Genomic DNA, 12,856 nt, shown 5'->3' on the forward strand with positions numbered 1-12,856 from the left:
CTAACTGATGGAGACACAGAAAAGACAACGACAATGCAACTGCAAAAGAGGCTTTTATTTTTCCAGCTAGCTGGGGTCCAAGTTTCAGCCCATTGCAGCGGGCCTTCACAAGGACCCCGAGCCTAAGATAAAGGGATCTTTTATAGCTCCGAATCACAATGCAGAAAGTACAGTCAGTAATTTTCCACTTGAGGGAGGAGGGTGTGTGAAAGCTAGTTGTCATTATGTTTAGGTTTAGATTAGGACTTTCAGTTGAGGTCAGATTGACCTGGCTCTGGCATCGTCAGGGCCCATCTTACTTTGTTTACTTATGTGGTCTCAGACTCCCTGGGTTCTGTCCTTGAGGGTCTAACATGGCGGTGGTTGTGTCAATTCGGCCTAACAACAAGAAGAAAAGCAACCAAAGGAAGCTGTTCCAGTTACTATGGGAATACACAGGATGAAACAATTAGCTCTGGAAGAGCCAAAGGGGAAGGGGAACAAGGAGGGTGAAGGAGACAATCAGGGAAGACTTCAAAGGGGAGGAGATCTTTGAGTTGGGCCTTGAGAGATGAGTTAGAGTTTGCCAGAGGGAAAAAAAAAGGATTTGTACAAGATTTCCCACTGGGACCCACAGGAAGGGGAAGAGCTCTGCCTCAGAATGGTATTACCCAACTGGCAAAAGCTTCAGGTCTTTTCTAGGCTTTTCTGGCTAAGAGACTGACACTCAGTTACCTCATTCCTTCCTTAACTCTAGTCTCCCCAAGGCTTTGTCTTTAGTATCTTCCTGATATCTGAATTATTGGTCACCCTGACCCAAAAGTGTAGCTCAGGATTGCTATATTGTCTTTTTCTTTTATACCACCCTCTTCTATACCTCAAGAAATATGAAAATGGGCCCTAAATCTATACATCAGAACTTTCGTCACTATAGGGGCCTTATCTTAATTTCCAGAGCAGGCAAATCCAGAAGAACTCAGGCCCAGCTGAGGTCCTATTGTCATCCCTGCACCAATTACAATCTACTTAATGATACTCTCACCCCTAAAGATGTCCACAGCCTAATGCCCTGAACCTGTACCTATGTTATCTTATGTAGTAAAAGGGACTTTGCAGATGTAATTAAGTTAAGGATTTTGAGATGGAGAAGAGGATGGATGCTATCATGAGAGACAGAAAGATAAGAGAGAAAACAGAGGCGGGGAGAGAGCAGATAAGTAGAGATGGAAGCAGAAATCAGAGAGAAGAGAAGATGCTACATTGGTAGCTTTGAAGATGATGAAAGGAGTCATGAGCCAAGAAGTGTAAGTGCGTCTAGAAGCTAGAACAGGCAAGAAAATGCATCCTGCCCTGCAGGCTCTGATTTTATCCTGGTGGAAAGGATTTCAGACTGCTGACCTCCAAAACTTTCAGATAATAAATTTGTATTGTTTTAAGCCATTATATTTGTGGCAATGTGCTACAGCAGCAATTAAAGACTAACATATTAGGGGCCAGCAGGTGGTGTGGTGGTTAAGGCGCTGGACACTTTCACATGGCTGAGCACGGTTCAAGTCCCAGCTCTGGTGGCTTGCTTCCCCACTTTTCTTCTTCTCTCTCTTTCTCACTCTCTCTCAAAATTAAAATAGATAAATAAATAAATGAAATTTAATAGATAATTCTTAAAGAAAAAACAAAAACTAACATATCACTCAAATGTGGACAGAGCACACAGCTGAGATTCACTCAGTCTGAGTTGGATTCCACCCCAGATCTTTTCTTGCCAATACTGTCCACATTCTGGTGCCACATTCAGGTGGCATGGTAAAAGTGTTGGGCTCCCACATGGCTAGTTATGGTTAAAATCCTGGATCCCAAGGCTTGAAAATCACCTGGGCATGTGTGCTTGCATGCCCAAAATTCCAAGAGGAGAATGGAAGAGAACAGATTGTGGTGTGCCCATCCCCCCAGAGGGTGATTTCTCACTTTCCCTCTCTCTGTCTTTCTCTGGCAAACACACACACCCTATGGGAAAAAACAAACAAACAAAAAAGCCACATTCTAAGCTACATTAGTTCAACAGTTACTGAGTCTTTTTTTTTAATTTAAGCTATTAAATTCTCTAATTATAGTTCACAACATCTAAAATATCTTTATTGTAAACTGATCAGTTGGTATAGTAAAAGAAAGTATTTCGATATACTGGATTTCCAACATTTTTTATATATTGTAAATAAAACTAAATTTTACAATATAAAATAACATAGATGGGGCCCAGCAGATGGTGTAATGGTTACATCACTAGGCCCCCACATGGTTGACCATGGTTGGAGTCCCAAACTCAGTACCGTGAAACTCATGCCAGGAGATCTTTGAGTTGGGCTTTGAGAGATGAGTTAGAGATTGCCAGAGGGGAAAATAAAAAGAATTTGTACAAGATTTTCCACTGGGACCCACAGGAAGGGGAAGAGCTCCGCCTCAGAATGGTAATACCCAACTGGCAAAAGCTTCCAGCAAAAGCTGGAGTTTTGGGTGCATGCCCAAAATCCCGAGAGGAGAATGAAGAAGGGATTGTGACTTGGCCATTCCCCACAGAGAGTGATTTCTCACTCTGTCTCTCTAGAGAGCACATGCACCCTATAGCAAAAATATCTAAATAAATAAATAAATGTTATTTATATTTTATTTAACACATATTATTTTATGTAGTATACACAAACATACTACACATATATTCTTATATATTATATATTAGAAACTCTCTATTTAACCACTTTTATTGAATGTCTCCCATGTACCAGACACTGTTCACCCAGACACTGACGATCAATGAACAAAAATTTATATGTGAACAAATTATATATAGTTCCTGCCTTCACAGTGTTTATGGTTGAGTAAGAGAAATACTAAACAAATAAATATAAAGTTACAAATTGTAATAATGTTCTGAAAGAAAAAAAAAGGAGACCTAAAAATAAAGCAAAATTTAGAAAGAACAAAATTTGGCTGGGAAACAGAGCTTTTAGAATTTTTAATCTCTTCAGATTTCAAGAAAGATAAGCCAATCTTGTATGTCTTTCATCCTAATATAACACTTTGATTTCCTTAATGAACATCCACTCAGATTTTTGGAAATAAACTTTCTCTTTCATGCCTTTGAATCCTTCATTTATTCTAAATAGCCCATGAAAGATTGTGGGAAGCTGCACACCAGCGAGTCTGCTGAGGTTTCTCAGAGAGCAAACAATTACCATGATTGGTTCCCTTCCAAAAACCTGACCTTCGAAACCTTGCTCTGATTGGCCACTAGAATCCCTCAAATTTGCATATTCCGGCACCTCATGATTGTCCAAAAGCAACCAATCATAACCCACCGTTAACAACCAATCAGGGCCCACCGTTAACAACCAATCAGGGCCCACCGTTTACAACCCACCAGAGTGTATATAACCACGATGCCTGGCCCACAGTAGCCAGACGACATAGACGACCGAGAAGACGACACAGACGACCGAGACGACGATGACGACCAGGAAGAGGACAACTGAAGAGCCTGAAGAGCTGAAACACTGTGCAGTCTCCAGACGACCCTGAAGAGCCTGAAGACCTGACACTGCATCATCTCCAGACGACCTGGGAGACCCTGAAGAGCTGTAACACTACATCGTCTCCGGACGACCCTGAAGAGCTGTGATACCACGTCATCTCCGTGCTGCTCACAGTAGACGACGCGACCCTTAAGAGCTGTGACACTGCGTCGTCTCTGTGCTGTACCGTGCTGCCCACAATAAACAGACGACACTGTCGTCTCCGTGCTGTAACACTACGCTGCTTGCCCTGGCTCTCACTCCTTCACTCAAGAAACCCGTTCGGCTGTCCCCCCGGGTCGGGACAAAAGATTGATGGTGGGTCCAGCTGTGATGGCACAAGTGGTAGGGGGCCAGTAGTAGGGTGCAAGAACCACTGTCAGCCAAGTGGGACCCAGCCACCTTAACCAATATACCATGTACTGATCCAATTAATCTTGTCTTTTTTAAAAGGGGTAAAATAAGTGACACACTCAAAATAAACAAACAAGCTCCCCATCTTGGGCCCATCCAACAGTGGTTCAGGGTGAAGCTGGTAGCCATGTGAGAAGACTGGATTCATGTCCTGAGTCTACCTGAATGTGCTGGGTGGGGCTGTGCTCCTGGCTTGCTGCAGCGCTGGGGAGAGGATTAATCACAGCATGAAGACCCTGTCAAGGTCTCTCTTTCTATCTCTCCCCCATCCAAGTATTCACAACACCTGACCCTACTTAAGAGTCGGGTGAGATTAGACGAAGCCAAGCTTGTCTAGGGTGGTAAAGTCATGTATTCTGACTCTCTCTCTCTCAGAAAATAAATAAGGAAATGTCTTAAATAAAATCACCTTGGATTACGACAAGTTTAATTATCAGATGTTATAATGAGGACAATCTCTCAAGCCAAGTTTATCAAGGTATGAATTTGTGAGTGAAGGTGTGGAATTTCAAATTTTGCTTGATAAAACCATCATCATTATCATCACAATTATAAATGATTTCTGAGGGCCAGAAACAGGACTATGGTATCTTAAAAATATATTGAACCTTTGTTCCTTTGAAATATGAAATCATATGAAAATATGATTAAAAGTATCTTTTAAATAAAAATTCATTATACAGCTATTCTTAAAATTACAATCATATAGCAGCTGAGAAAATGTTCAAGAACATAGTAAACATTACTCTTCAGACTGACAGAACGAAAGCAAGTGTTCATTAAGATGTATGGCTTTTTATGATCATGATAACAGCATCTTTTGTTATTATTTATAATGAATACCTTAGATGAATGCCTGATGGCAATTTACGAGGGGTCCCTCAAGATAGGGCTGGTCACCAGAAAGCTTAAGAGATTATAAATTTAGACCTTTCAGCTTTACCCACTGGCCTCTGGGAAAGGTAGGAGGAGGGGCCAGAAATCAAGCTCTATAAAAACCTTTGAACAGCAGGATGTGTTGAGTATCCACATTGTTGAATTTGTTGAGACATTGGGCAGGTGGTGCACCCAGAGAGGGCATGGAAGCTCTACACACGCCCCTCAATACCTCACCCTATCCATCTTTTCATCTGGCTGTTCCTCTGTACCTTTGTAATACCCTTTGTAACTACCTGGTAAACATAAGTAATTTTCTCTGAGTTCTGTGAACCATCCTAGCAAATTAATCAGACTCGATGAGGGGGCTTATGGTAACTCCAATTCATAGCCAGTTGATGAGAAATATAGGTAAGAATCTAGGACTTGGCAGCTGGCATCTAAAGTGGAGGCAGTCTTGTAGGACAGAGTCACTAACCTATGGGATCACCAGATGGTGTCAGAATCAGATTGAATTATAGGGCACCCAGTTTGTGTTCACTGGAGAACTGCTTAGTGTCTGCAGAAAAAAATCCATACAACCAGTCAAAGAAGTGTTTTGTGTTGAGTGTATAGTAGGGAGGAAAAAAAGAGTTCAATTTTTGTTTTTCCTTCAGGTAGACTAAGGAATTAGTAAATAACATGTTACCATAGGTATTTCTCATAACAATTTTGAAAGGTAGGAATTTTGATCCCCATTTTACAAAGGTTTAACCCCAAATTCACACTTTTCACATTTCAGGATTCTCTCTGACTGGGTATCAGTATTGTTCTCATATGTTATGTGTTGACTTTAAAAGCTCAACCTACATGAATTAAAAAATAGTGCAAAATTTTCTGACCTAGAATTGGTAAATATTAAGTAATATTTTGAATGCATCCTAATTTGTTCACCTTTATTAATTTTATACATAGAAACCTGTAAGTTTAAACCCCAGTAATGCTTTAATCTCATTTTTCAAAGGACTTTCTTTTTTAAAGTTTTTTGCCATAGGATATGTTTTCTCACCAGAGATAGAGTGAGACAGAGAAAACAAAAATGAGAAATCACACACACGCACCTTAGGGGGATGGTCCTCCTGCAATCCCTTCTCCTCCATGTTCTTCTTGGGATTTGGGGCATGCTGGGCATGATTTTCTTTCTTTCCTTTTATCTTTTTAAAATAAGATTCTTTATTTAACAACATAAACTGTAATTTGGTGAGAGAAATAGCTTTTCTAGGTGGTAGTGTGAAATATAGGTATGGAGTATCAATACAGTGTCCCTCCTTTATCCTTAATTGGTGAATAAGTAGTGTTAAAGATAAGTACTTCTTTCTATGAATTTAATTTCCAAGAATTCAATTTGTAACATCTATCCTATATCCATTACAGTGACAGAAGGAGGAACAATTTTAAATGATCATTTCCATACTGAGGAGTTCCAAGATAAAAGTAAATAAAGTCAATATTTTCCTTATGAAAAAGTTTATATATATAAGACATGGAAAACTATTAATGATATTTAACTCATCTGAAAAACTTCAAAACACAGTTTCATTAAGATAATCTTTACTACAATCTTCCTTTAAAGAAGTCCTCAAATCCCAGAAAAGTTTAAGTTGGCATAGAGATACATTAAACTTGAAATAAACTGCTAAAGTTATTTATTTAGGGCCAGACTGTGGTGTGGTGGTTATAGCAGCTGGATTCCATATAGTTGACCATAAGGTTCAAATCCTGGACCAACAGAAAAAAAAAAAAAAAAACTTCACAGAAAGTTATTTGTTTAAACTTAAAGAAAAAATATGATTAAAAGTATCTTTTAAATAAAAATTCATTATACAGCTATTCTTAAAATTACAATCATATAGCAGCTGAGAAAATGTTCAAGAACATAGTAAACATTACTCTTCAGACTGACAGAACGAAAGCAAGTGTTCATTAAGATGTATGGCTTTTTATGATTGTTATTATTATTCACAAATAAAGTCATCACTGCTTGACTGGGAATGGTTTTTTACAAAACTCCACTTCCAAAATTAACATTTTTATTTAAAATCAAATTTTAAAAAAGTTTACAATAGAAAAGTCAGCCAGGATTTTAACAAAACCAAAATATAGCTTTTTATACAATATAATATAAATTAGTAGCAAACTACTTCTGAGATTTTCTTTATGCTCTTTTAGTTCTTTATTTTAAAGAAAGCAAAACAATGTATATTAGTATGGAATGTCAATTAGTCCTTTTCATTCTTTATTCTGTGATTTGGGCCTTCAATAAAATACTTGATGATTTTCAGTAATGAATACTAAAAACAAGCCCAGTTTTGACTAAAAAGCAGTGAAACACAGTGGCTGGTGGTGTTGTCTCACTATTATCATAGTCACCCATTACCTTTGAGAATAATAATGAACATCATATAAGCAGGTAATCGTGTATGTGTTTAAACTCAATTTTTAAGGTGTAATAGCAGCCAACTAAACACCTTAGCATTTGGATGTCACTTTTATAAAATTTGGTGATACACAAAACTTTAAGTTGGATAAACACTTCAGTCCTCTATTGCTTTCCAATTTTAAAATCCTTAATAGAAATTTTGTATATAAGTGACAAACTGCATACATACACATGTGTGTACATACACATGAAAGCATATGATACAGCTCATTGAACGCGGGGGCAGCGTGAGCTTCGCGAGCCAAGGCGGGTCTACACAGAAGCAACCATGTCTAAGGGACCTGCAGTTGGCATTGATCTTGAAGACACCTACTCCTGCGTGGGTGTCTTCCAGCACAGAAAAGTAGAGATAATTGCCAACGATCAGGGGAACAGAACCACTCCAAGCTATGTCGCCTTTACTGACACCGAACGACTGATCGGTGATTCTGCAAAAAATCAGGTTGCAATGAACCCCACCAATACAGTTTTCGATGCCAAGCGTCTCATTGGACGCAGGTTTGATGATGTTGTTGTCCAGTCTGACATGAAGCACTGGCCCTTCATGGTGGTGAATGACACAGGCAGGCCCAAGGTGCAAGTAGAATACAAAGGAGAGACCAAAAGTTTCTACCCAGAGGAGGTATCATCTATGGTTCTGGCCAAGATGAAGGAAATTGCAGAAGCTTAACTTGGGAAGACTGTTACCAATGCTGTGGTTACTGTGCCTGCTTATTTCAATGACTCTCAGCATCAAGCTACCAAAGATGCCGGGACTATCGCTGGTCTCAATGTGCTTAGGATTATCAACGAGCCAACTGCTGCTGCCATTGCCTACGGTCTAGACAAAAAGGTTGGAGCTGAAAGAAATGTGCTGATCTTTGACTTGGGAGGTGGCACTTTTGATGTGTCCATCCTCACTATTGAGGATGGAATTTCTGAGGTCAAATCTATAGCTGGAGATACACACTTGGGCAGAGAAGATTTCGACAATCACGTGGTCAACCATTTCATGGCCGAGTTTAAGCGCAAGCATGAGAAGGACATCAGTGAGAACAAGAGAGCTATCCGCCGCCTTTGCACTGCTTGTGAACGGGCTAAGCACACCCTCTCCTCCAGCACCCAGGCCAGTATTGAGATTGACTCCCTCTATGAAGGAATCGACTTCTATACCTCCATTACCAGTGCCCAATTTGAAGAGTTGAATGCAGAACTGTTCCATGGGACCCTGGACCCTGTAGAGAAAGCCCTTCAGGATGTCAAACTAGACAAATCACAGATCTATGACTGTCCTGGTGGGCAGCTCTACTCATATCCCCAAGATTCAGAAGCTGCTACAAGACTTCTTTGACGGGAAAGAACTGAATAAGAACACCAACCCTGATGAGGCCATTGCTTATGGTGCAGCCGTCCAGGCAGCCATCTTATCCGGAGACAAGTCTGAGAACGTTCAGGATCTGCTGCTCTTGGATGTCACGCCTCTGTCCCTCGGCATCAAAACTGTTGGTGGGGTCATGACTGTCCTCACCAAGCGGAACACCACCATTCCCACCAAGCAGACACAGACCTTTACCACCTACTCCGACAACCAGTCCGGGGTGCTCATCCAGGTTTATGAAGGTGAGCACGCCATGACCAAGAATAACAACCTGCTGGGCAAGTTTGAGCTCACAGGCATACCTCTTGCACCCAGTGGTGTTCCTCAGATTGAAGTCACTTTCGATATCGATGCCAATGGCATCCTGAATGTCTCTGCTATTGATAAGAGCACTGGGAAAGAGAACAAGATCACCAACGATAAGGGTCGTCTGAGTAAGGAGGACATCAAGCGCATGGTCCAGGAGGCTGAGAAGTACAAGGCTGAGGATGAGAAGCAGAGGGACAAGGTGTCTTCCAAGAACTCCCTGGAGTCCTATGCTTTCAACATGAAAGCCATGGTGGAGGACGAGAAACTCCAAGGCAAGATCAATGACGAGGACAAGCAGAAGATTCTTGACAAGTGCAATGAAATCATCAACTGGCTTAACAAGAACCAGACTGCAGAGAAAGAAGAGTTTGAGCATCAGCAGAAGGAGCTGGAGAAAGTCTGCAACCCCATCATCACCAAGCTGTACCAGAGTGCAGGGGGCATGCCAGGGGGGGATGCCTGGGGGCATGCCTGGAGGCTTTCCCGGCAGGGGTGCTCCTCCATCTGGTGGCGCTTCTTCAGGACCCACCATTGAAGAAGTTGATTAAACTAACCCTGAGCGTAGATTACATAGCATTGCTCCACGCAGTAACATGTTGAAGGACCCCAATTTGTAGTGAACTCTGGCAGTCTTAAAAGTTCAGCTGCTATAGTGAATTACTGGGCATTCTCAATACTTGAATATGGAACACATGCACAGGGAAAAGTAACATTGCACTTTATAAACACTGTATCATAAGTGGAAAATGCAATGTCTTAAAACTATTTAAAATTGGCACCATAAAAAAAAGAAAGTATATGATACATACACATCTTTATCTTTGAATTGCTATACTTAAATGAGGCCAAACTTCTCATTTAAATTTGTCTGTAGAATATAAAATCATCAACTGAAAGTTTCTAATAAAAGGTTCATTTTAACTAATCAGAAATACTGGCTATGGAAAATTCTAAGACCAAAGAACTATTATCCAGACTTGTATACTTAAGGCTTAAAAATTAGTCAAACAAACAAGATTGAAATGACCAATTACCCACCAAAGAAAGAAATTTTTCTCTTGATATTTCCTTCTAATAGTGAAAAGAAAATATCTTACAGTAAGCTTTCACTTTTTAAAGAGTTAAAATTATTTTTTAAAAAATCTCACTAGTCTTCAAAAATACTAAATGCTTTATAAATACAATGTTCTGGAACTTGGATTCTTGAGCTAGAATGTGTATTTTCAAAATTTTCCTTTGGATTGTTTCATTTAGCACTTTAAGTTTCCATTCTGCAACTCTGATAACTGGCTCCAATTGGTTAAATTTATAGTAATCACATCTTTCTGAATTTACTACTGTGCGTTACCTGCATATGATAAAGTAAATGGGAGGAAGTGCACCAAATTTTGAAGCCACATAATAGTGAAAAATTCGAGTATGTAATAGTAAAAAAAAAAAAAAATAGAGATTCTCTTTCACCATTACATTAGTCAGATATAATCTCTATGCTTTTAAAGCTAATGTCGAGCTTTCATATATTTCAAGAGAATGAAGTTTTTAAATGACTCACCTTTATTTTTCAATTTAAAAACTTGGGACCAGCAGGTGGCATGGTGGTTAAGGTGCTAGACACTCCCACTTGACCATAGTTCAAGTCCCGGACCTGGTGGCTTGCTTTCTCACTTCCCCCACCCCCTGGTCTCTCTATGATCTAATTTAAAAAAAAATGAATGAATATGTAAAATTAAATAAAATAATTCTAAAAAAAAACCACAATAGACTGAATTACTTTTATTCATATACACATCAATGTCCTGGCATAGTGATCTCAGGTAGTTTTCTCCTTAAAGATGGCACCTGCAAATACAAAGATGCAGAGATGTCTGCAGCCTTCAGATGTTTATTGTAGAGACTCTTCAAGAGCAGTTTGGTGCTGAGTTTCCTCATCTAGTTGAAGATCCACAAATCCTCTATAATCAAACTGATGTCTTTGGTTTAGATGACTAACAAAATTTCTAATAATCTGGCTAGGATCTCCCCAAGGAAGAGACACACAGATAGGACATGTCACAGGAACTCTCTGAGATAGATGAATATTATTACAGCAATCCAGTAAACGCTGTCTGGTAAAATTGCATTATTGACACAAGGGACAGGTAAAGGTAGGATGCCCAGAAGAACTTGTATTCTCTGGGCGAGTTTCTGTGTTCTGAGATATGGATGTTTCACTCCTATTACTGTTCCCTACTGAATCCTGAGAGATCTGAAAGTTCGGAATGATAGAAAACACCATATTCATCCTGATACTTCTTACAAGATCTGTAATGATGTCTCATGCAATAGAATTTTATCAATTTGGCAAATCATCTGCAGCTACTAGAAAACTTCCTCATGATATGAGGTCTAAGGTCTGTTCAGGACAAGCTCCCTCTCTTCTAGTCACATTTCCACAACACAGGGGGGCAATGTATTCTGCTCTCTCTCATTGTAGTCGGGAAACATTTTCAACAGAAATCCTGTGACAGGCCAAGGTCCACACAGGCATCCTGAGCACCTCCTGCCAGAGGGGGCAGCAGAAATCATCCTCAGTGTGCAACGTGCCGGCTGAGAGCTCCTCAGCCATGGTACCGGTGGTGAAACAAAGTGATAGTGGCAGCGACTGAAGTCCCCAGCATGATTTTCAAGCAGCCAGGTCTAGGACTCAAACTTTGGTTAGTTACATGAGAATCCAGCACCTTAACCACTATACCACCTCCTGTCCCTCAAAGGACAATTTTTTTAACCTATTCATTTAGCATATCTTCCATCCAATGTGTAAACCAGTTCCATTTTTCTTAACTGATGCTAAGACTCTCAAATAAGTGTTCATTATGAAAAATCTGGCATTGTTTAGATAAAATCTTTCCCCTATTAACATTATTAACCTCAGGGGCCAGCAGGTGGAATGGTGCTTAAGGTACTGGAGTCCACATGACTGGTCACAGTTCAAGTTCTGGATCTGGCAGCTTGCCTTCTCACTTTTTGCCTCTCTCTTTCTGGTCAAGTTAAAACATAAAAATAACAAATAAGATTAAATAAATAAATAAACAATTCTTTAAGAAATTCTTAACCTCTCCTATTATCATGTAGAGAAATCTATTTTCTCAGAAAAATACACTAACTGAAATATACTAAATTATATTGTGGTAATAAATTAATCCAAAATCTGTGGTGACTTCACATATGATTCATTTCTTGCTCTTACTCCAAGTTTATCAGAGGTCAGCAAGAGACTCAGCTCCAGAGTCATTCAAGAATTCAGGCTAATACTCCCCAATTTGTAGATATTCTATAAGGCACACATAACTTTGTCAATCAGGAGAAAGAAAAGACTGGGAAATTATATATAGGCTTTTTTTTTCTATAGGGTACATGTGATTGCCACAGGGAGACAGAGGGAGAAAGGGAAAGTGAGAAATCCCCCCAAGGGATGGCCACAGTGCAATCCCTCCTCCTCCATTCTCCTCTCAGTACTTCGAGCATGCTGGCACATTCACTTGGAGTGATTTTTCATGCCACCAGGGCCAGAATACCTACAAAGGCGGCAATGTGGGATCTAGCGCCTTAACTTCCATGCCACCTGCCAGCCCCTACATATTGGCTTTTCACTGCCTCAGCCTGAAGATCACTTTACTCCCATATCATTGGCCAAAATTAGTCCTATGGGCTCACTAACTACAAGAAGGCTGGGAAACGTAGGCAATCAAATAGAAAGTCTAAATGTGGTTTGCTTTAATCTATAAGTGGGAACTTAAATGTACAGCCACTAAGGAAAACAGTATAAGATAGGTCCTGAAAACAACACTTAGAATTTCTATTTGAATGTAAGCAACTTGACCAATAATTCATTTATTC

At 39.8% G+C, this 12,856-nt stretch overlaps 2 pseudogenes; one reads left to right on the forward strand and one right to left on the reverse strand.

Annotated features, from left to right (window-relative positions):
* The first annotated feature begins 7,576 nt into the window (after positions 1 to 7,576).
* On the forward strand, positions 7,577 to 9,528 carry LOC102468541 (heat shock cognate 71 kDa protein pseudogene; annotated as a pseudogene).
* Positions 9,529 to 10,862: 1,334 nt separating this feature from the next.
* On the reverse strand, positions 10,863 to 11,585 carry LOC102495110 (E3 ubiquitin-protein ligase RNF138-like; annotated as a pseudogene).
* Between the last annotated feature and the right edge of the window lie 1,271 nt (positions 11,586 to 12,856).

This window comes from Tupaia chinensis, unplaced genomic scaffold (assembly GCF_000334495.1).
Source record: "Tupaia chinensis unplaced genomic scaffold, TupChi_1.0 Scaffold000097_1, whole genome shotgun sequence".
NCBI lineage: Eukaryota > Metazoa > Chordata > Mammalia > Scandentia > Tupaiidae > Tupaia > Tupaia belangeri.